We start from the raw sequence: 24,998 nt of genomic DNA, 5'->3' as shown, positions 1-24,998 counted from the left end.
CTTTCTAATTCTACCTTCCTAACCTCAAACTACACAGGGTTACACTACACCCCCTATAATTCAAAACTCTTAATAACCACAAGACACAGTGCTTGGAAGAAGGCCATGGACATGGTTGCATTTATTAAAGGAACACTATAGTCAAAAATGAAACTTTCATGATTCAGATCATATTGTAAACTACTTTCTAATTCATTTCCATTATCAAAATGTGCACAATATTTTTATATGCACACTTTCTGAGACATTCACAGTTATATGCATCTTGTGATTGGTTGATGGCTGTCATGTGATGCAGAGGGAAGGAGAATTGAACTAACTTTGAAATTCAGATTAACTGCTTTTGCATTGTGTTTTTATATGCATTTGTTGATAATGTAATTCTACTGTGTTTAATGGTCCTTTAGTCAGGCAACAAAATTAAATTAAATTTACTAAACTTTAAAGTAAATTTGGTGGCAACTGAGGTCCCTAAATCTATAACTCAAGCACACAGAGATCATCGACCCTAAGCTCTGCCTGTCAAAAATTGGAGAAAGATAATTAGGGGTTTACTGGCCAGCAGACCCTTGGGGAGAGAAGCTTAAGACTCCAACATGCAGCATTGTGTCCCTTCCATTAGCTTGACTATACCCGTATGAACTCATTGGTCTGGGCCCAGACTCCCACCATAAGATGAACATCCCTAAAAGTAAGTTTGGGACTCTTGTCACCATCCAACAATAAAAAAACAAATCTAGGATATATGGTGATGGTGAATCAAAGCCTCTTTCAAATGATCTAAAAAAAGTCTAAGCCTCATTGTTCAAATGTACACCACCAGAATAGAGACTCTTGATCACCTAAAATATTGTCATATCTGGCTACCAAACCATCACTGACCTTGACCACCCTTTTTGTTAAGCTCTTTCTTAATTTGGTAAGGTGACCTGTGGACTGTCACATGTCTCCAGCTTAGCCTCTCAACCATATTTGATCAGGCAATCTGCACGCCAGGAAAACATGCACACACTCAATAAACATCAGCTTGCATTACAGTAACCAGTTCAAGCATTGGGATAAATCCCACATTATTGCACCACAAATGAAAGACAATGATGGAAGGCCTGTCCCATCTACAAAATGCCTCCTCTAGAACTCCTGGAAACTCCTGCCAAAGCAATTCCCTGCAACTAACCACTTAATAGAAGCCACGTATGCACAAAATCCCAGGTGCTGGCCGTCCAGACACAATAAAGCTCTGATGGCCACCCAATGGACATAAGAATGTCAAACTAAAAGCCAACTAGCAAACAAATAGGTTACAGTAGAGACCCCCATGCTCCTCTCAACCTGCCACAAATACAAATGATACCTCTGCAGCCTCCAGCAACCAAAAACAATGAATGCCTTCCGCTGCACTTATGGCAGCTCAAATGCAGAAGGAATGTGGTGCAGTCAACTTTGGAAAATGCCAAGCCTCGAGGTGTGCTGCCCAAACCCTCTGGAATTAAAATCTTGAAAAATTTGACCCATTTGCATGTACTATCAGCTTACTAGATTCAGAAGCATGCCCACCTTAAGATAACTCTTGGCCAGAAACACTGGGCATCACTTGCATCTTCAAGCTTCAAACTCCCCTGCCTTATTGATCTGTCTTAGACTGTGGAATAAACAGAAGGTGTCAAACCTCACATGCCACAAATGCACTCCCCTACCTGCTGAAGACCAAGAAGGCGCAACCAATTCAACCACCCTTAATGTTCCAAAAAATGTCAGTGGATAAATTTAAGACCTTATTGAAGCAATGGGACTCCCCTTTTTTATCCTGGTGGGGGCGAATAGCTTCAGTAAAGATGAATCTGCTCCCCAAAATTACATTTCTCCAACATTGGTGTGTCCGGTCCACGGCGTCATCCTTACTTGTGGGATATCTCTTCCCCAACAGGAAATGGCTTTTCTGCTTAAGGTATGACTAACCATATTTCTAACAAGACCATGTAATGCTGGAAGGCTGTCATTTCCCCTCATGGTATGACTAACCATATTTCTAACAAGACCATGTAATGCTGGAAGGCTGTCATTTCCCCTCATGGGGACCGGTAAGCCATTTTCTTAGTCAAACAATCAGAATAAAGGGCTTAATATGGGCTAAAAAACTGGTAGACATTTTTATGGGCTAAATCGATTGCTTTATTTGGGCATTTTATTCATATTTATGCTGACAATTCGCATTTATAAACTTGGGGAACGTTTATTAAACGGCAGGCACTATGTTAGACAACTTTCCAGTCAGGGGGCCTTCCTAGTTGTAGACTGAGCCTCATTTTCGCGCCATTACTGCGCAGGTTTTTTTTGAGAGCAGGGCATGCAGATGCATGTGTGAGGATCTGAAATTTGCTGGAAAAGCTTCTAGAAGGCGTCAATTGGTATCGTATTCCCCTCTGGGCTTGGTTGGGTCTCAGCAAAGGCTATAGCTGGGACTGTATAGGGGTTAAATTTGTAAACGGCTCCGGGTTACGTTATTTTAAGGGTTAAAGCTCTGAAATTTGGTGTGCAATACTCTTAATGCTTTAAGACACTGTGGTGAAATTTTGGTAATTTTTGAACAATTCCTTCATACTTTTTCACATATTCAGTAATAAAGTGTTTTCTGTTTAAAATTTAAAGAGACAGTAACGGTTTTGTTTTAAAACGTTTTTTGTGCTTTGTTGACAAGTTTAAGCCTGTTTAACATGTCTGTGCCTTCGGATAAGCTATGTTCTATATGTATGAAAGCCAATGTGTCTCCCCATTTAAATTTATGTGATAATTGTGCCATAGCGTCCAAACAAAGTAAGGACAGTACTGCCACAGATAATGAAATTGCCCAAGATGATTCCTCAGATGAGGGGAGTAAACATGATACTACATCATCTCCTACTGTGTCTACACCAGTTTTGCCCACACAGGAGGCCCCTAGTACATCTAGTGCGCCAATACTTATTACCATGCAACAATTAACGGCTGTAATGGATAACTCCATAGCAAATATTTTATCCAAAATGCCTACTTATCAGAGAAAGCGCGATTGCTCTGTTTTAAACACTGAAGAGCAGGAGGGCGCTGATGATAATTATTCTGTCATACCCTCACACCAATCTGAAGGGGCCATGAGGGAGGTTTTGTCAGATGGAGAAATTTCAGATTCAGGAAAAATTTCTCAACAAGCTGAACCTGATGTTGTGACATTTAAATTTAAATTAGAACATCTCCGCGCACTGCTTAAGGAGGTGTTATCTACTCTGGATGATTGTGACAACTTGGTCATTCCAGAGAAATTATGCAAGATGGACAAGTTCCTAGAGGTTCCGGTGCACCCACAACGCTTTTCCTATACCCAAGCGGGTGGCGGACATAGTAATTAAGGAGTGGGAAAAGCCCGGCATACCTTTTGTCCCCCCCCCCTATATTTAAAAAATTATTTCCTATGGTCGACCCCAGAAAGGACTTGTGGCAGACAGTCAGTAAGGTCGAGGGGGCAGTTTCTACTCTAAACAAACGCACTACTATTCCTATCGAAGATAGTTGTGCTTTCAAAGATCCTATGGATAAAAAATTGGAGGGTTTGCTTAAAAAGATTTTTGTACAGCAAGGTTACCTTCTACAACCCATTTCGTGCATTGTTCCTGTCACTACAGCAGCGTGGTTCTGGTTCGAGGAACTAGAAAACTCGCTTAGTAGAGAGACTCCATATGAGGAGGTTATGGACAGAGTTCACGCACTTAAGTTGGCTAACTCTTTTATTTTAGATGCCGCTTTGCAATTAGCTAGATTAGCGGCGAAAAATTCAGGGTTTGCTATCGTAGCGCGCAGAGCGCTTTGGCTAAAGTCTTGGTCAGCGGATGTGTCATCCAAGACAAAATTGCTTAACATCCCTTTCAAAGGTAAAACTCTATTTGGACCAGAATTGAAAGAGATTATTTCAGACATCACTGGGGGAAAGGGCCACGCCCTTCCACAAGATAGGCCTTTCAAGGCCAAAAATAAGTCTAATTTTCGTTCCTTTCGCAATTTCAGGAACGGACCGGCCTCTAATTCTGCATCCTCTAAGCAAGACGGTAATGCCTCACAACCCAAACCAGCCTGGAAACCAGTGACGTGCAGTGACGTCAGAGGCTGGTGAGGCAGTGGCTTGTATACGCCTTCATTCTTTAGATATCCTTTGTTGAAGAAATAGCAATGCACATGGGTGAGCCAATCACATGAGGTATCTATGTGCAGCCACCAATCAGCAGCTACTGAGCATATTTAGATATGATTTTCAACAAAGGATATCAAAAGAATGAAGACAATTAGATATTAGATGTAAATTGGAAAGTTATTTAAATTGCATGTTCTTTCTAAATCATGAAAGAAAACATATGGGTTTCATGTCCCTTTAAATGGTGTCTTGGAAAACTGGTCAACTTAGAAAACATCTGATTTTAGTCTAAAGGATTGTAACAGAAACACTTGCCAGATAACAAAATGCTTGCTCTGATTATGAGATCTAGAAATCCATGCCCATTAAAATATGTTTAAAACATACTTTTTACTTTAATGCTGTAAATTATGATTATAGATTCTTTCATTATTCAGTAAATATAAAAATGTCTTGATCCAGTGGCGGCTGGTGAAATTTAAAGATGGTGGAGCGCTTGACCCCACCCCTTTAAATAAAGCCACACCATCAGATGGCACTACCAATTAATTAATTAATTAAATAAATAAAAGGTAGACAGAAACACATACACAGAGGGTTAGAGAGAGAAAGAGAGAGAAAGAGAAAGACACACACAGAGGGTTAGAGAGAGAGAGAGACACACAGAGGGTTAAAGAGAGAGAGAGAGAAACAGAGAGAGAGAGAGAGAGAGAGACACACACAGAGGGTTAGAGAGAGAGAGAGAGAGAGACACACACACAGAGGGTTAGAGAGAGAGAGAGAGAGAAAAAGAGAGAGAGAGACACACACAGAGGGTTAGAGAGAGAGAGAAAGAGAGAGAGACACACAATCACACACAGAGGGTTAGAGAAAGAGAGAGAGACACAATCAAACACAAAGGGTTAGAGAGACACATAAGGGATGAGAGAGTCAGAGGGGGAGGAAGAGAGACAGAGAGACCATGGGGGAGAACAACACATAAGGAGAGAGATGGATAGATAGAGAGATATAGATAGATAGATAGATAGAGAGAGAGAGAGAGACACACACAAGGGGGGAGGGAGAGAGACCACTGCATTTTTATGTAATAAAACAGCAGAGCTACAGAGAGTTCAGAAAGTGAAGGCAAGCTGTTAAGTTAGTGTGTGTAGAGGTTGAGGAAACAAAATACAAAAACGATCATTCAACTGCTGTTAAAGAGTAAAAAAAAAACAAAAAATACTAAACCACATTCATTAAATTATAATTTTCACTAACAGAATCCCTTTCAGTGAAATCTAAGGTTGTAGAACTTACTTCAAAGATGTGTCTTAAACACTGCTTATTGACTGAATCTCTTCCTGCTCTGCCTCTGTCTGTATTAAGGAAGTGACAGTGGCACATTCCACTGCACTTAGAGGGGAAGTACAGAACTCTCTTTTTCACTTTAGCAAAAGCTGGCAGCTTCACAGCACAGCAACAAAATAAATGAAAGTAGTTTTTTTTCCGTTTTTGTTTTGTTTTATATGATTTAACATCCAGCCCCAACCCTAAGTTCCACTGACTAATGCCTCTCACTAGATTGGTTCAGCCCAAATAGGACTGCCTCAAATAAGCAATTATGGGACATGCAATGAGCTTAACCACTTTAATCCAGTAGGTGGCGCAGCATGTTGTGTAATGGTGGGCAGACCTGCTTGTGCCTCTCCATTGCACAACATGTATCTGTGAAAAAAAAAATGCTGGGGAAAAAAATTGCAATTTTTTTATTTTATTTTTTTAAAGCCCATAAAAAAATATATATTTTTGCCCATATGAGAGGTGAAGCACTGCCTCACCTGCCTCTAGTGACTGCACATCACTGCTGGAAACCGATGCAAGGCTGGAACAAGGGTAAGCAGGCCAAGAAGCCTGCCGCTGCTAACAAAACAGCATGAAGGAGTAGCCCCCGATCCGGGACCGGATCTAGTGGGGGGCAGACTCTCTCTCTTTGCTCAGACTTGGGCAAGAGATGTTCAGGATCCCTGGGCGCTAGAAATAGTTTCTCAGGGTTATCTCCTGGAATTCAAGGAACTACCCCCAAGGGGAAGGTTCCACATGTCTCACTTATCCTCAAACCAAATAAAGAGACAGGCATTCTTACATTGTGTAGAAGACCTGTTAAAGATGGGAGTGATACACCCAGTTCCAATAAAGGAACAAGGAATGGGATTTTATTCCAATCTGTTCGTAGTTCCCAAAAAAGAGGGAACTTTCAGACCAATTTTGGATTTGAAGATCCTAAACAAATTTCTCAGGGTACCATCGTTCAAGATGGAAACCATTCGAACGATTCTACCCACTATCCAGGAAAGTCAATTTATGACTACCGTGGATCTAAAGGATGCGTACCTACATATTCCTATCCACAAAGAACATCATCAGTTCCTAAGGTTCGCTTTTCTGGACAAGCATTACCAGTTTGTGGCCCTCCCATTCGGGTTAGCCACTGCTCCAAGGATTTTCACAAAGGTACTAGGGTCCCTTCTAGCGGTTCTAAGACCGAGGGGCATTGCAGTAGTACCTTACTTGGACGACATTCTAATACAAGCGTTGTCCCTGTCAAAAGCAAAGGCTCATACAGACATCGTTCTGGCCTTTCTCAGATCACACGGTTGGAAGGTGAACATAGAAAAAAGTTCTCTGTCTCCGTCGACAAGAGTTCCCTTCTTGGGAACAATAATAGATTCCTTAGAAATGAGGATTTTTCTGACAGAGGTCAGAAAGTCAAAACTTCTAAGCTCTTGTCAAGTTCTTCATTCTGTTCCTCGTCCTTCCATAGCGCAGTGCATGGAAGTAGTAGGGTTGATGGTTGCAGCAATGGACATAGTTCCTTTTGCACAAATTCATCTAAGACCATTACAACTGTGCATGCTCAAACAGTGGAATGGGGACTATACAGACTTGTCTCCAATGATTCAAGTAGATCAGAAGACCAGAGATTCACTCCGTTGGTGGCTGACCCTGGACCATCTGTCCCAGGGAATGAGCTTCCGCAGACCAGAGTGGGTCATTGTCACGACCGACGCCAGTCTAGTGGGCTGGGGCGCGGTCTGGGAATCCCTGAAAGCTCAGGGTCTATGGTCTCGGGAAGAGTCTCTTCTCCCGATAAATATTCTGGAACTGAGAGCGATATTCAATGCTCTCAGGGCTTGGCCTCAACTAGCAAAGGCCAGATTCATAAGGTTCCAATCAGACAACATGACGACCGTTGCGTATATCAATCATCAGGGGGGAACAAGGAGTTCCCTGGCAATGAAAGAAGTGACCAAAATAATTCAATGGGCGGAGGATCACTCCTGCCACCTGTCTGCGATCCACATCCCAGGTGTGGAAAACTGGGAGGCGGATTTTCTGAGTCGTCAGACATTCCATCCGGGGGAGTGGGAAATCCATCCGGAGATCTTTGCCCAAATAACTCAATTATGGGGCATTCCAGACATGGATCTGATGGCGTCTCGTCAGAACTTCAAGGTTCCTTGCTACGGGTCCAGATCCAGGGATCCCAAGGCGACTCTAGTAGATGCACTAGTAGCACCTTGGACCTTCAACCTAGCTTATGTATTTCCACCGTTTCCTCTCATTCCCAGGCTGGTAGCCAGGATCAATCAGGAGAGGGCCTCGGTGATCTTGATAGCTCCTGCGTGGCTACGCAGGACTTGGTATGCAGACCTGGTGAATATGTCATCGGTTCCACCATGGAAGCTACCTTTGAGACAGGACCTTCTTGTTCAGGGTCCATTCGAACATCCAAATCTGGTCTCCCTCCAGCTGACGGCTTGGAGATTGAACGCTTGATTCTATCAAAGCGTGGGTTTTCAGATTCTGTGATAGATACTCTGGTTCAGGCCAGAAAACCGGTAACTAGAAAGATTTACCATAAAATATGGAAAATATATATCTGTTGGTGTGAATCCCAAGGATTCCCATGGAATAAGATAAAAATTCCTAAGATTCTCTCCTTTCTACAAGAAGGTTTGGAGAAAGGATTATCTGCAAGTTCTCTAAAGGGACAGATCTCTGCTTTATCTGTCTTACTACACAAAAGACTGGCAGCTGTGCCAGATGTTCAAGCATTTGTTCAGGCTCTGGTTAGGATCAAGCCTGTTTACAGACCTTTGACTCCTCCCTGGAGTCTAAATCTAGTTCTTTCAGTTCTTCAAGGGGTTCCGTTTGAACCTTTACATTCCATAGATATTAAGTTACTATCTTGGAAAGTTTTGTTTTTGGTTGCAATTTCTTCTGCTAGAAGAGTTTCAGAGTTATCTGCTCTGCAGTGTTCTCCGCCCTATCTGGTGTTCCACGCAGATAAGGTGGTTTTGCGTGCTAAGCCTGGTTTTCTTCCTAAGGTTGTTTCTAACAAAAATATTAACCAGGAGATAGTTGTACCTTCTTTATGTCCGAATCCAGTTTCAAAGAAGGAACGTTTGTTACACAATTTGGACGTAGTCCGTGCTCTAAAATTCTATTTAGAGGCTACAAAAGATTTCAGACAAACATCTTCCTTGTTTGTTGTTTATTCTGGTAAAAGGAGAGGTCAAAAAGCGACTTCTACCTCTCTTTCCTTTTGGCTTAAAAGCATCATCCGATTGGCTTATGAGACTGCCTGACGGCAGCCTCCTGAAAGAATCACAGCTCACTCCACTAGGGCTGTGGCTTCCACATGGGCCTTCAAGAACGAGGCTTCTGTTTACCAGATATGTAAGGCAGCGACTTGGTCTTCACTGCACACTTTTGCCAAATTTTACAAATTTGATACTTTTGCTTCTTCGGAGGCTATTTTTGGGAGAAAGGTTTTGCAAGCTGTGGTGCCTTCCGTTTAGGTAACCTGATTTGCTCCCTCCCTTCATCTGTGTCCTAAAGATTTGGTATTGGTTCCCACAAGTAAGGATGACGCCGTGGACCGGACACACCAATGTTGGAGAAAACAGAATTTATGCTTACCTGATAAATTACTTTCTCCAACGGTGTGTCCGGTCCACGGCCCGCCCTGGTTTTTTAATCAGGTCTGATGAATTATTTTCTCTAACTACAGTCACCACGGTACCATATGGTTTCTCCTATATATATTTCCTCCTGTCCGTCAGTCGAATGACTGTGGTGGGCGGAGCCTAGGAGGGACTATATGGCCAGCTTTGCTGGGACTCTTTGCCATTTCCTGTTGGGGAAGAGATATCCCACAAGTAAGGATGACGCCGTGGACCGGACACACCGTTGGAGAAAGTAATTTATCAGGTAAGCATAAATTCTGTTATCTTTTTTGCTGCCTCCCTATTCCGATCCCTAAGCCTATTCTAATTCAATTTCAGAGGGCTTGCAACCTGTTCATTTGGAGGGGAATGCGATCAAGAATAGAGGTAAAATACTTATATAATCCGGTTCTGGCAGGGGGAGCTGCTCTTCCTAATATTATTAAATATCATGAGGCAGCGAGACTCGCCCACCTATCGGACCTCTATATCTTCAGTCATCACTTTACAACATTTAATATGGATCCCTAAGCATGCTAGGAATCTGGTTACCTCTGGGAACTACATAGTTCAGGCAAACCTCAAATTCTGGGACAAAATTCGACACTCTCTCGGCATCTCCCCACATCCGTCACTGATACATTCTCTAGCTGGCCTCCTTCAAGCCTTACCGAATTCCCATGTGGAATGGTGGGCGGAACAGGGGTTTTCGACTGTGGCAGACCTATGGGTTAATGGGTCGTTTATGTCAGTGACTGCATTCCAGAAGAAGTATCCTCATAGCCCCCTCTTTCACTTCAAGTTTCATAGACTTAAGTGCTTCTTACGATCCTGGGGGTTCCTTGCTACCCCCCTAGACCATGTACTGGATGGGAGAGGAGATGGAGACAGGAGACACGTGTCCCTAGGATATTCTCCATGGCCTACATGGACATCCTGAACACACCAGTTTTATGTAAGACTCCCCAAGTTAAGCAGTGGGAAAGAGTGTTTGAATTTGAGGCATCGGAGGAGTCCTGGTCCAGAGCCATATTACATACTAAGGGGCCCATTTATCAAAGGGCTTGCGGACCTGATCCGACACTGCGGATCAGGTCCGCAAGACCTCGCTAAATGCGGAGAGCAATACGCTCTCCGCATTTAACATTGCACCAGCAGCTCACAAGAGCTGCTGGTGCAACGCCGCCCCCTGCTGACTCGCGGCCAATCGGGGAGCTGTCAATTAACCCGATCGTATTCGATCGGGTTGATTTCCGGCGATTCCTGTCCGCCTGCTCTGAGCAGGCGGACAGGGTTATGAAGCAGAGGTCTTTAGACCGCTGCTTCATAAGTTGTGTTTCTGGCGAGTCTGAAGACTCGCCAGAAACACGGCCCTTCAAGCTCCGTACGGAGCTTGATAAATGGGCCTGCTTATGTGCGATTCATAACGTCGCTTATCTGGAGCTCTTCCATAAAATGTTATTTCAATGGCATCTAACCCCTCTCAGATTATTTCAGATGTCCCACATTCATTCCCCCTTGTGTTGGAGGGGTTGCGGAAACATTGGTACTGCAGCCCATATGTGGTGGGAATGCCCCAAGATTCGTAGACTCTGGACTAGGGCTCTCTTGTGTTGCAGGCGGTTCGGTGTAAGTTGGGAAGGGCATGCTTTGAAAGGTCTTTTCCACATGTTCCCTGAGAGGCTACCTGCGCAAGTTCTTAATTTGTGTATATATCTATTCACAGCGGTCAAGTTGGCAATAGCCAGAGCGTGGCGTCAGCCTAGCAGTCCTGGGTGGCCCCAAGTTTTGCTCATTATGACACATATGGATTCTATGGAATGCCCTATTTTTGCAAAATTGATACTCACTGCCTGAGCTGGGAACTTTGGAGACAATGCCTTGAGCCAGGGGAGAACTCCTGAATTTCTCTAAACTTATGGCCTCAAAAAATGGGCTGCTGATCATTCATACCCCCTAGATAGCAAGATGAAAACCCTCCCCCCCCTCCCCTTTAAAAAGAGGAAGAGATGGAAAAAAAAATTTTTTTGTTTGTTTTTTTTTTTCTCCCTCTTCTTCTCTCTTCTTCTCTTTTACTTTTACCTTTCCCTTGATTTGCTCTGATTTCTTTAGGGTCCGGGGTATTCTTGACAAGGCTCTTCCCTAGAGTACCTAATTTCCTACCTAATTTCCCAAGGTGTCACGGCTCTGGTCGGTTGTTAGTTCATTAGCATTCCATGTGTTCAAAAAGCTTATCTTATTTTTGTAACAGTTGCATAATGCGTATTATTATATGTTTACTTCTTCATGTTGTTGTTTAACACCAAAGATAAATTTAAAAAACGTGAGGTTTATTTCTGTATAATCGAGAGATATCGGTTATGGTTATGTATAATGGCTACTACATGATCGTGAGGTAACGGTTGTGGATATGTAAAGTGACAATATAATTGACACCTCTCTTCTTTTTCATATATTTAAGATTTCTGTGATACAATTTACTTTTTTGTATTTAATGTATAACCTCAATAAAAAGTATTCAGACAAAAAAAAATGTCAGTGGAAATGTAGCCCTAAACTGCAACAACTCATACTCTGATGCACAAACATCACCCCGCACACACAGCAATGCTAAGCTGTAATTGTCTCCCTCCTATCAGCGATCATCACTTCTACTGTGCCCCAGCACCTGACATGCCACTGTACAAAAAAGTTAGAGGGGACAGGAAAACCACACAGCTTATTGATAAGTGGCATAGCTTCCAAATGACTACACACAGCCTCTTTGCGAAACTTGACTTCCTCAACCAAGCCAACCACTCCAACAGAAGTACCTGGGACCTGGCAGAAACAGGAACCCTCTTACCAACACAGAAATTCCCCCACTTGGACACATTTTGCAAGTCTGCCAAGTTGCTGGAATCAATGGTCCCCTCACTAATCCCCATCCTCAGCCATCTGCCAAAGAAAGATATGCCCATCCCCAATCACCTAAACTGATCCCACTGAAAGCAAGACAAGGTATCTGCAATCAGATTATTAACCCCGAGCACATGACGAGCCACAAAGTTTTAGCCCACCAACCGAGAAGAAGTAGACAGCTTGTTAACCCCACACTCTGATTATCTAACTAGAAGACTACCAATTGGTCATGTAGTCTACCTCCCCATAACTCCACTGCCACTTCTTTGGGAAAAAGATCTAAAAGGGTAGACATAAGTTGATTCCATGTTTCAATTTTGTGAGCTCACTACCATACCCATCACAGGGATTCAAAACCCTTCTTTAATACTCTCTAAAAGAAAAAGAGCGCTTAGCCTTATAGAGATTGGCACCCTTCTGCGCAGAAGATACCTTAATTGATCTTTGGGCATAGAACTGTCTTTTTTACCCAAACATTTAACCCCAGTGATAATCTCCACTGTATACACGAGTGGTGAAAGAAGAAAAAAACTAGCTCCTGTCTTGCATTTCCAATCATTATGCTTCCAGCACTCATGCTTCACTGCCTCACTTTATTTAGAGGGCCTTGTTTCGGAGGTGATGGTGACCAGGTGGAACCACAGATGCATATCTATGGCCCTGAAAGAGAGCATGTGGTTACCTGCCATCTTGTGTCAAAACTCTTTCATACATCCTCCAGGTGCCATTCCTATCTGTTTATATAGTCAATTGTCTACAAATGTATTTCAATACCACCAAGGCCTGATTAGGCCTGGCCTCCAAGTAGCATGAGGCCAGCACCCTAAGGCACCTGTGCCACTCATCAATCATATCTGGGATATTCATTTTCTTGTGCCATGCTTGCTCTGCTCCTTGGCCTATAAGCTTTGATGTACAATAAAAAAAATATTCATATACCTCCCTTCTGTTATCTTCCTAGCCAATTTACTGTTCAGGAGAGAATAAACCAAAGCAATGGTAAGTGTCCCCCTGCACTGCCACTTTCCTATTAGACAACCCATGCCTACGCCTGCTCTTCAAACCTGCTTTGCCTGATACCAGCTTCTTGAGCATTTTGAACCTACACTTGTGACCTTGACTAACCAAAAAACAGTAAGTAGTACCTCTCAGAGCAAGAATCACTAGAAGTGTCCACCCTTCAGTTGTAGCCAGACATGTAAGGGTGGGACTTACCAGTACTGTGTCCTGCTTTTGCAGCCATCATGCCTCTTGCCGAGGTAGATGGTCACTCCTCCAGTATGCCCATTCTTGCTGAGGTACCTCCAGTCAAACTGCTTTCAGCTCCTATGGAAGTATGGCCTCCAGGCAAAGCCACATGTGGAGAAGAAGAGCCAGCAAACTCTCCAGCCACAAATTAGGGTCTAGCACCCCTACAAGCAGATTCCCACTTTGCACCACTACCTGTCATGCCCAAAGACCCCCCTTATGCCACACTCATACCACCAAGAGAGACCAATCCTCCAAGCCCACCATCCACATTACCCACTGATAGCCGTGGCACACCAGGACCAACTACCACCTCTGAAGCAAGCACCCCTAACACATCTTCCTCCCTCAAGCACAATCACTGACGGGAGCCACGACTGGAAGGACACCCACATTAACTAGAGTGTGATGCACGGTCTGGTGGCTTGTTGGGAGAAGACACTGGAAGTAGGCACTAATGTGACCACATAAATCATTGCCAATGAGGAAGGCCCTACGCGTTACACAGATGCCTGATGGGGAACTGCTGGAGAAGAAGCTTCAGGACAGGAGGTTGGGCACCCAACATTACTTCTGTAATGGCCTGTACCAGGATTGACACCGTCGTCAAGGCATCACTGGACAACCCAGGTAAGGAGAGGGAGGTAGGGGAAGGAGCCTTAACCCCAGAAAACAAGCCTCAGCTAAAACCGGAACCAGAGAAATCACACCACCACCTAGGCTACACGTGGCTGTACTGCTAGACCCCACAGTACAGACCCCACATGGCCTAACCACATCTGTAGCCTTAGCCACTTCCATCCCTGGGACGATCGTCAGCTTCAAGAGAGAACACGGAGGTAGGAAGAACAGATGGGGACGAAAAGTCAGGAAAAGGAGGAGCAGAAAGCTGGGTAGTAGAGGGAAGCATGTCATCTTTAATAACAACCTCAAACCTTGTAGAAGATATTTTACCGGCCCACTGGGGAAGAATCCATGAGGGTATAGTGGATAATATGGTAGATGCTCTAAAAGAGTTCCTACCAGATAAACCTTAGAGGCTGGTGCTCAATGTTTAAGGCAAAAAAACACTAAAAACGGTGGTTTACCTCAGTTAAAAACCACCTGAAACTAAAGAATAGTTTTAGAACATGGGAGTTTGATTTGTTTTTGAATGCGCCTGAAGTAGCTCTGGATGAGAGATACTCAGTCTAAATTTTGCCTGGTGCAACAATATTTAAGTTAAACTATGTAGAGAATACAAGTTTTATATTCACTTATCCAATTATATTATAAATGACAAATATCGGATTATAAAATGGATTAATTTATTAATAAGTCATATGAAAAACCACATTACATACAATATAAAATACAGTGATTGTAAAATTACATAAAGGAGGATATGTTTAATATATAATAAATCCTATTGGCGCCTATTTAGATTATGAACCGGATCCGGTTTAAAAAGCTTTTAGTACTATAAGAAATAAAATAGTTAAAATTCTATGTATCATAAAATAGTAATTCTAAAATACTTAGTATGGGTATGTATAGTATTGCTTCGTACTGTGGAAACCCTGGTGGGTTTCCTCCATCACACAATATCAAACAAGACCAATAGGATTGTTTTAACGGACACTTCAAAAATACCTATACCGGTATAGTTTACAGACTTGCGCTGTCAACCACTGCAGTGTTAAAGGTACTTTTTTTTTTTTTCCTTCAAGCCCCGGGCAATTACTGAATCAATTGTTTTTGCATGCTTATCGATCTAATTTCCTCCTCTTATAGGTTGTTGATTTATAGAGTTAAAGAATCTGGATATGCACATATCGAGCGCTTAGAGAACATATTACTGTCCACATTAATTTCTCTGTATATATACATCGTTTCTTTTATATATTACTGTCCACATCAATTGCTCCACAGTACGAAGCAATACTATACATACCCATACTAAGTATTTTAGAATTACTATTTTATGATACATAGAATTTTAACTATTTTATTTCTTATAGTACTAAAAGCTTTTTAAACCGGATCCGGTTCATAATCTAAATAGGCGCCAATAGGATTTATTATATATTAAACATATCCTCCTTTATGTAATTTTACAATCACTGTATTTTATATTGTATGTAATGTGGTTTTTCATATGACTTATTAATAAATTAATCCATTTTATAATCAGATATTTGTCATTTATAATATAATTGGATAAGTGAATATAAAACTTGTATTTTCTACATAGTTTAACTTAAATATTGTTGCACCAGGCAAAATTTAGACTGAGTATCTCTCATCCAGAGCTACTTCAGGCGCATTCAAAAACAAATCAAACTCCCAAGAATCCATGAGGGGCATAGGAGGAACTTACTGTCTTCTGGCACAATCCATCACAGCAGCAAAGAAACATTTTCTCAGCAGTCTGGAGGCCAAAATAGGAAGAGAATCAAAAGGGCAAACCTTATGTTATGTAAGCAAATCCCACCCCAACACTCACATCAGTATTGACAATACACCACAGATTCACAATTCAGAAGTTAAGTTAACCCTTAGGGCACTCCAGGCTATCATTATATGCTCTTCCAATCAGAGCTTAAAACAAACAGAACAATCTAATATCTAATTGTTTAAACATTAAACTTCTGGGTACAACTACAATAGATTGGTTACTACACACCAAGGTATTGTTTTCCTTCTGTATCTGCAGCTATCTTTACAGCTGTGCTCTTCTTTTCACTCATTACAGAAGCCAGTAAAGCTCTGCAACTTTTTACTGGGCACCACCATCTTGGAACTTGGTATTATACCAAAATAGGTGGGGCTAAGGTAAATCCTGCAAATCGTGTCATAAGGCTGTCTCAGAACAATACTGGGTCAGAGCTCAGAATCCAGGACTGTCCCTCACAAATAGGGACTGTTGGGAAGTCTGCTAAACTGAAGTGCACCACATGGCGTAGCTAGAAGACAACATCATTACCGATCTGTTAATGTGCACTGCTTCTGCTAGAATTCTTAAATTCTAAGTTGGTGGTGCCCGGGGTTAAGATGCAGAGCTTTACTAACCAGCACTTGTAAAGGGTTAAAATAAGACAACACCTTTAAAGCTGCTGATACCCGAGAAAAAACAAATGCATGGTTAATAAAAATAATAGTGGTTCCTTTAATATTTTTTTAATACAATTGTTTAGCATGTTAAACTGCTGCCTAAAGGGATGAAAGGCCCAAGCTGTCATTTACCTGCTGAGATAACCCCACTACACACATTAACAATATAACAAATAACCAGAAGGCACATAAATTTGGAAGAAACAATAAAACCATCACTAGTCGCCTTTATTCAATAACATATAAGTTAACCAATAATATTTCAACTAAGATAGCGGCTGGGAGATGCTAACTCCTCAGAACAGCAAAGAGGTCAGCGGCCTACTCGCTCAGTAGCATAGCTGCCCTGGAGAAGGTAATAAGGCATTAAGGAGGTTTGACCATAGGCACCCTCCTTACTGATAAACCTGGCCAAAACTCCACCTATTCCCACTCTTCCATAGTGCTCAAGGCAGCGATCTCCCGCCTTTAAAGTGACAAGGACAAGGCTCCCAACACCGCCAGGATGTTAAAACTGACTGGTAAAATTAATGTTCACAGGCTTATAACGACTAGCCTGACTAACCAAATCCCCGCCATTAGCAACTAAAAGCAACCTAAAGGAAGTCTTCTAAACAGTCAAGCCACCATGAAAAAGAAGCCTTGGGAGGGTGAGTGGAAAACTCAATATATAGGGGCATATGTATCAAGCTCCGTACGGAGCTTGAAGCCCCGTGTATCTGGCGAGCCTGCAGGCTCGCCAGAAACAGCAGTTATGAAGCAGCGGTCACAAAGACCGCTGCTCCATAACCTGTCTGCCTGCTCTGAGCAGGTGGACAGACATCGCCGGAAATCAACCTGATCGAGTACGATCGGGTTGATTGACACCCCCCTGCTGGCGACCCATTGGCCGCGAGTCTGCAGGGGGCGATGTTGCACCAACAGCTCTTGCGAGCTGCTGGTGCAATGCTGAATACGGCGAGCGTATTGCTCGCCGTATTCAGCGAGGTCTGGCGGACCTGATCCACAGTGTCGGATCAGGTCCGCCAGACCTTCATACATATGCCCCTTAGTCTGGAAGCAGAAGAGGCTCAGCAACAATAGAAAACCTCCCCCTTTCTGCAACAATGTTGTTACCCTACTGTTCTCCTTCCTCGTTCTGTCCCTAACTTTAACCCTTAGGTGTGCTCCAAGACCATTTTTTGGACTGTCCACTAGCATTTCATACACATGAAAAACTTTGAATACCATGTGCTTTTAAATAATGTTTCTACATTGGATTGATCATTGGCTAAAATGTAATATGTGTTGACCTGATAAAATTATTTTTTCCTTTCATCTCTTTCTTCTATAAAGGTAAGACGAGTCCACGGATTCATCCTTTACTTGTGGGATATTATCCTCCTGCTAACAGGAAGGGACAAAGAGCACCACAACAGAGCTGTCTATATAGCTCCTCCCTTAGCTCCACCCCCCAGTCATTCTCTTTGCCTACTCTAAGTACTAGGAAGGGTAAAGTGAAAGAGGTGATAAAATATTAGTTTTTAATTTCTTCAAGCAAGAGTTTATTTTAAATGGTACTGGCGTGTACTATTTACTCTCAGGCAGCAGATGGATGAATACTGCTGCCTGGAGGATGATGATCTTAGCATTTGTAACTAAGATCCATTGCTGTTCCCACAGAGGCTAAGGAGTACAGGAAACTTCAGTGTGAGGAACGGTTTCATGCTATGCAGCAGTGAGGTATGTTCAGTCATATTTTTCTGGAGAGACTGTGTATTTCAGAAAGGCTGACATTATACCCAGGAGGGTAAGGGTAAGCAGTAATCCTAGAGCTAAAAGAAGGGCATTACTTAGCTTACATATGGGGCCAATTACAAATATGGTTGACACTGAATTTCAAATGTGCTTTAACGTTTTTGTGGGCAATAACGTTTTGGGCAGCTTTATTAAGGGCACACATGGCTTAACTTTTGGGTCTCAGAACCCACATGGCTAGTTATAACCGCTCTGGTGCGGTTCTTTAAGACTGTGAAGACATTGAGTGAGATGGGCGGGGCCTATTTTCGCGCCTCAGATGCGCAGTTAGTTTTATCAGCAAGCAGCAAGCTCTAACTCCTGAGGGCCCTGGTGCATGTTTTGGTCCAAATCGAAGCTTTTACCCCACATTTACGATCCCTGAGTGCATGTTTAGGCAGTTTTGCAGAACGTGTATGCTTTTTTCTCTTCAAGGCGCAGCACCGTTTTTTAAGATTGTTATTTTTTTCACTAAATAAAGTGTTTTCCTGCTTGTTCGTAGTCATTACTAGCCTGTTCAACATGTCTGACATTGAGGAAAGTCAATGTTCAATATGTTTAGAAGCCATTGTGGAACCTCCACTTAGAATGTGTCCCTCATGCACTGAAAGGTCAATAAATTGTAAAGAACATATTTTAGCTGCTACAAGTATGTCGCAGGATGATTCTCAGTCAGAAGAGAATCAGGTTTTGCCATCTAATTCTCACCAAGTGTCACAACCGTTAACGCCCGCACAAGCGACGCCAAGTACTTCTAGTGCGTCTAATTCTTTCACCCTGCAAGATATGGCCGCAGTTATGAATACTACCCTCACAGAGGTTTTATCTAAGCTGCCTGGGTTGCAGGGGAAGCGCAGTAGGTCTGGTGTGAGAACAAACGCTGAGCCCTCTGACGCTTTATTAGCCATATCCGATGTACTCTCACAATGTTCTGAAGTGAGGGATTTGCTGGCTGAGGGAGAGATTTCTGATTCAGGAAATATGTTCCCTCAGACAGATTCAGATATGACGGCTTTTAAATTTAAACTAGAACACCTCCGCTTATTGCTCAGGGAGGTTTTAGCGACTCTGGATGATTGTGACCCTATTGTAGTTCCAGAGAAATTGTGTAAAATGGACAGATTCCTAGAGGTTCCTGCCTACACTGATGTTTTTCCGGTCCCTAAGAGGATTTCGGAAATTGTTACTAAGGAGTGGGATAGACCAGGTATTCCGTTCGCTCCCCCTCCTACTTTTAAGAAAATGTTTCCCATATCTGACGCCGTGCGGGACTCATGGCAGACGGTCCCTAAGGTGGAGGGAGCTATTTCTACCCTGGCTAAGCGTACAACTATACCTATCGAGGACAGTTGTGCTTTCAAAGATCCTATGGATAAAAAATTAGAGGGTCTTCTGAAGAAAATATTTGTTCACCATGGTTTTCTTCTCCAACCTATAGCGTGCATTGTTCCTGTAACTACTGCAGCGTCCTTTTGGTTCGAGGCTCTGGAAGAGGCTCTTCAGGTTGAGACCCCATTAGATGATATTCTGGATAGAATTAGGGCTCTCAAGCTAGCTAATTCTTTCATTACAGATGCCGCTTTTAAATTGGCTAAATTAGCGGCGAAGAATTCAGGTTTTGCTATTTTAGCGCGTTGAGCATTATGGCTTAAGTCCTGGTCTGCTAATGTGTCATCAAAAGCAAAGCTTTTAGCCATCCCTTTCAAGGGTAAGACCCTATTCGGGCCTGAACTAAAAGAGATCATTTCAGACATCACTGGAGGTAAAGGCCATGCCCTTCCTCAGGATAAGACGAATAAGATGAGGACCAAACAAAATAATTTTCGTTCCTTTCGGAACTTCAAAGGTGGTCCCTCTACCTCTTCCCCTGCCGCAAAGAAAGAGGGGAATTTTGCTCAATCCAAGTCAGTCTGGAGACCTAACCAGACTTGGAACAAGGGTAAACAGGCCAAGAAGCCCGCTGCTGCCACCAAGACAGCATGAAGGGATAGCCCCCGATCCAGGACCGGATCTAGTAGGGGGCAGACTTTCTCTCTTCGTTCAGGCTTGGGCAAGAGAGGTTCAGGACTCCTGGGCTTTAGAAATGGTAACCCAGGGGTATCTTCTTGATTTCAAAGATTCTCCCCCAAGGGGGAGATTCCATCTTTCTCAATTGTCTGTAAACCAGACAAAAAGAGAGGCATTCTTATGCTGTGTAGAAGACCTATATACCATGGGAGTGATCTGCCCAGTTCCGAAAACAGAACAGGGGCAAGGGTTCTACTCCAATCTGTTTGTGGTTCCCAAAAAAGAGGGAACCTTCAGACCAATTTTGGATCTCAAAATCCTAAACAAATTCCTCAGAGTCCCATCCTTCAAGATGGAGACCATTCGGACTATTTTGCCAATGATTCAGGAGGGTCAATATATGACCACCGTGGACTTAAAGGATGCGTATCTACACATTCCTATCCACAAAGATCATCACCAGTTCCTCAGGTTCACCTTTCTGGACAAGCATTACCAGTTTGTGGCTCTTCCCTTCGGGTTGGCCACAGCTCCCAGAATTTTCACAAAGGTGCTAGGGTCCCATCTGGTGGTTCTAAGGCTGCGGGGCATAGCTGTGGCGCCTTATCTGGACGATATCTTAATTCAGGCGTCAACTTTCCAACTAGCCAAGTCTCACACGGGCATCGTGGTGGCTTTTCTAAGATCTCACGGGTGGAAGGTGAACATACAAAAGAGTTCACTTATCCCTCTCACAAGAGTTCCTTTCCTGGGAACTCTGATAGATTCGGTGGACATGAAAATTTTTCTGACGGAGGTCAGGAAATCAAAACTTTTATCCATCTGTCGAGCTCTTCATTTCCATTCCTCGTCCGCCAGTGGCTCAGTGTATGGAGGTAATCGACTTAATGGTAGCGGCGATGGACATAGTTCCGTTTGCTCGCTTGCATCTCAGACCACTGCAACTTTGTATGCTCAAACAGTGGAATGGGGATTATGCAGATTTATCTCCTCAGATAAATCTGGACCAAGAGACCAGAGAGTTTCTTCTTTGGTGGTTGTCACAGGATCATCTGTCCAAGGGAATGTTTTTCCGCAGGCCAGCGTGGGTCATAGTGATGACGGACGCCAGCCTATTGGGCTGGGGTGCAGTCTGGAATTCCCTGAAAGATTGTGGACTCAGGAGGAGGCTCTCCTCCCGATAAATATTCTAGAACTGAGAGCGATATTCAACGTGCTTCAGGCGTGGCCTCAGCTGGCGTCGGCCAGATTCATAATATTCCAGTCGGACAATATCACGACTGTAGCATATATCAATTATCAGGGGGGACAAAGAGTTCTCTAGCGATGATAGAGGTTACCAAAATAATTCAATGGGCAGAGACTCACTCTTGCCATCTATCAGCAATCTATATCCCAGGAGTGGAGAACTGGGAAGCGGATTTTCTAAGTCATCAGACTTTTCATCCAGGGGAGTGGGAACTCCATCCGGAGGTGTTTGCACAATTGATTCAGCAATGGGGCACACCAGAATTGGATCTGATGGCGTCTCGTCAGAATACCAAACTTCCTGGATATGGGTCCAGGTCAAGGGATCCTCAGGCAGTACTGATAGATGCTCTAGCAGTACCCTGGTCGTTCAACCTGGCTTATGTGTTTCTACCATTTCCTCTCCTTCCTCATTTGATTGCCAGAATCAAACAGGAGAGAGCTTCAGTGATTTTGATAGCACCTGCGTGGCCATGCAGGACTTGGTATGCAGACCTGGTGGACAGGTCATCTCTTCCATCATGGACTCTGCCACTGAGACAGGACCTTCTTATTCAAGGTCCGTTCCAGCATCCAAATCTAGTTTCTCTGCGGCTGACTGCTTGGAGATTGAACGCTTGATCTTATCCAAGCGGGGGTTCTCTGAGTCGGTCATAGATACCTTGATTCAGGCTCGAAAGCCTGTCACCAGGAAAATTTATCATAAGATATGGCGTAAATATCTTTATTGGTGCGAATCCAAAGGCTACTCATGGAGTAAGATCAGGATTACTAGGATTTTGTCCTTTCTCCAAGAAGGATTGGAGAAGGGGCTATCAGCTTGTTCCTTAAAGGGCCTGATATCTGCTTTATCAATTCTACTGCACAAACGTCTGGCAGATGTTCCAGACGTTCAGTCGTTCTGTCAGGCTTTAGTTAGAATCAAGCCTGTGTTTAAACCTGTTGCTCCGCCATGGAGTTTGACTTTAGTTCTTAAGGTTCTTGAAGGGGTTCCGTTTGAACCTATGCATTCCATAGATATTAAGCTTCTATCTTGGAAAGTTCTGTTTTTAGTTGCTATCTCTTCGGCTCAAAGAATTTCTGAACTATCTGCATTGCAATGCGACTCGCCTTATCTTGTTTTCTATGCTGATAAGGTGGTTTTGCGTACCAAACCTGGATTCCTTCCTAAGGTTGTTACTAATAGGAATATCAATCAGGAAATTGTTGTTCCTTCTCTGTGTCCTAATCCTTCCTCTAAGAAGGAGCGTCTATTGCACAACTTGGACGTGGTTCGTGCTTTAAAGTTTTACTTGCAAGCGACCAAAGATTTCCGTCAAACATCTTCTTTGTTTGTTGTCTATTCTGGAAAACGTAGAGGTCAAAAAGCTATGGCTACCTCTCTTGCCTTTTGGCTGAAAAGCATCATCCGTTTGGCATACGAGACTGCTGGTCAGCAGCCTCCTGAAAGAATTACAGCTCACTCTACTAGAGCGGTGGCTTCCACATGGGCTTTTAAAAATGATGCTTCTGTTGAACAGATTTGTAAGGCTGCGACTTGGTCTTCGCTTCATACCTTTTCCAAATTTTACAAATTTGATACCTTTGCTTCTTCGGAGGCTATTTTTGGAGAAAAGTTCTTCAAGCAGTGGTGCCTTCTGTTTAACCATCTGTCTTGTACCTCCCATTCATCCGTGTCCTGTAGCTTTGGTATTGTATCCCACAAGTAAAGGATGAATCCGTGGACTTGTCTTACCTTTATAGAAGAAAAGTAAATTTATGCTTACCTGATAAATTAATTTCTTCTATGGTAAGACGAGTCCACGGCCCGCCCTGTCATTTTAAGACAGATTATATTTTTTTTTATTTAAACTTCAGTCACCTCTGCACCTTGTAGTTTCTCCTTTTCCTTCCTGTACCTTCGGTCCAATGACTGGGGGGTGGAGCTAAGGGAGGAGCTATATAGACAGCTCTGCTGTGGTGCTCTTTGCTACTTCCTGTTAGCAGGAGGATAATATCCCACAAGTAAAGGATGAATCCGTGGACTCGTCTTACCATAGAAGAAATTAATTTATCAGGTAAGCATAAATTTACTTTTCCTTCTTTTTCTTTCTTTTCTTTTATATTAGGAAAGATTACAACATTTCATATTATGAGATACTGTTCATGTGCTTTAGTCTGCAGATTTCAGTGAGTTTAATTTTTAAAGGAGTTATACAGCATAGTGCATTAGTTTCTATTTTCCTTCGTATTAGCAAGTTGTAAAAGTTGTTATCTTATTATCTCACCTTTCAAAGTCCAGTCCCATTGCTATAAAATAAAAAAATCAAGCCACACAACAGCTTAATTACTGGCATACCTTGTTTTATTGCGCTTCGCAGATATTGCTCTTTTTTGCAAATTGAAGGTTTTTGGCAAACCTAGATCGAGCAAGTCATTTTTCCAACATAAATATGCATATAAACACACATACGTACACACACACACACATACATCTAAGTCAGAGCGCACTCTCACCATCGGGTTGCACTCGTATTATAAGCTAAAAACAAACTTTTCGCTTGTTTTGCTAAACCCGACACACGTAAAAACCCGAACTTACAATATCACACTCGCGATAACCTATTCCCTCATAGACGTCAATGGAGTATAAAAAGTGGAAAAAAATCCTAACCCCTTACTCATGTACACACCCAATCACATATTATCAAGTATGCTAACCCGACATGAAAATATGAATATTTTGTATTCAAATGTCCTTTACATAGCACTCATTATAACACTATCTAACAAAAATTACATTTTTTTTTTTTTACTGTAAATATTTCACATTCTTATTTTATGCACATAGCAGAATATGTTATACTAGTCCTAAAGCCCGTTGACACGGGCCGTGTTGTGTGATGTGATATTTTTTTTATTTATTTTTTTTCTCTCTCTCTCTCTCTCTCTCTACCCCTCTCTCTCTCTCTCTCTCTCTACCCCTCTCTCTCTCTCTCTCTCTCTACCCCTCTCTCTCTCTCTCTACCCCTATCTCTCTCTCTCTCTCTACCCCTCTCTCTCTCTCTCCACCCCTCTCTCTCTCTCTCTCTCTCTCTCTACCCCTCTCTCTCTCTCTCTACCCCTCTCTCTCTCTCTCTCTCTCTCTCTCTACCCCTCTCTCTCTCTCTCTACCCCTCTCTCTCTCTCTCTACCCCTATCTCTCTCTCTCTCTCTACCCCTCTCTCTCTCTCTCTCTCTCTCTCTCTCCACCCCTCTCTCTCTCTCTCTCTACCCCTCTCTCTCTCTCTCTACCCCTCTCTCTCTCTCTCTCTCTCTCTCTCTCTACCCCTCTCTCTCTCTCTCTCTCTCCACCCCTCTCTCTCTCTCTCTCTCTCCACCCCCCTCTCTCTCTCTCTCTCTCCACCCCTCTCTCTCTCTCCACCCCTCTCTCTCTCTCAAACAGTCAGTGCACCAAGCCAGTGCACCAATCTGCAGCAGTCTGTTGGTTCAGTGGGGGAGCTGCAGTGCTTTTGGCTCCAGAACAGAATTCTGCCTGTGTGTTTAACTCTTTACAGAAGTTAGCACATGCAGTTATTTACACTATTTGCCGTTGA

Source organism: Bombina bombina, chromosome 11, assembly GCF_027579735.1.
Source record: "Bombina bombina isolate aBomBom1 chromosome 11, aBomBom1.pri, whole genome shotgun sequence".
Taxonomy (NCBI): domain Eukaryota; kingdom Metazoa; phylum Chordata; class Amphibia; order Anura; family Bombinatoridae; genus Bombina; species Bombina bombina.
The sequence above is the reverse complement of the archived record's forward strand: the minus strand, read 5'-3'. Positions refer to the sequence as shown.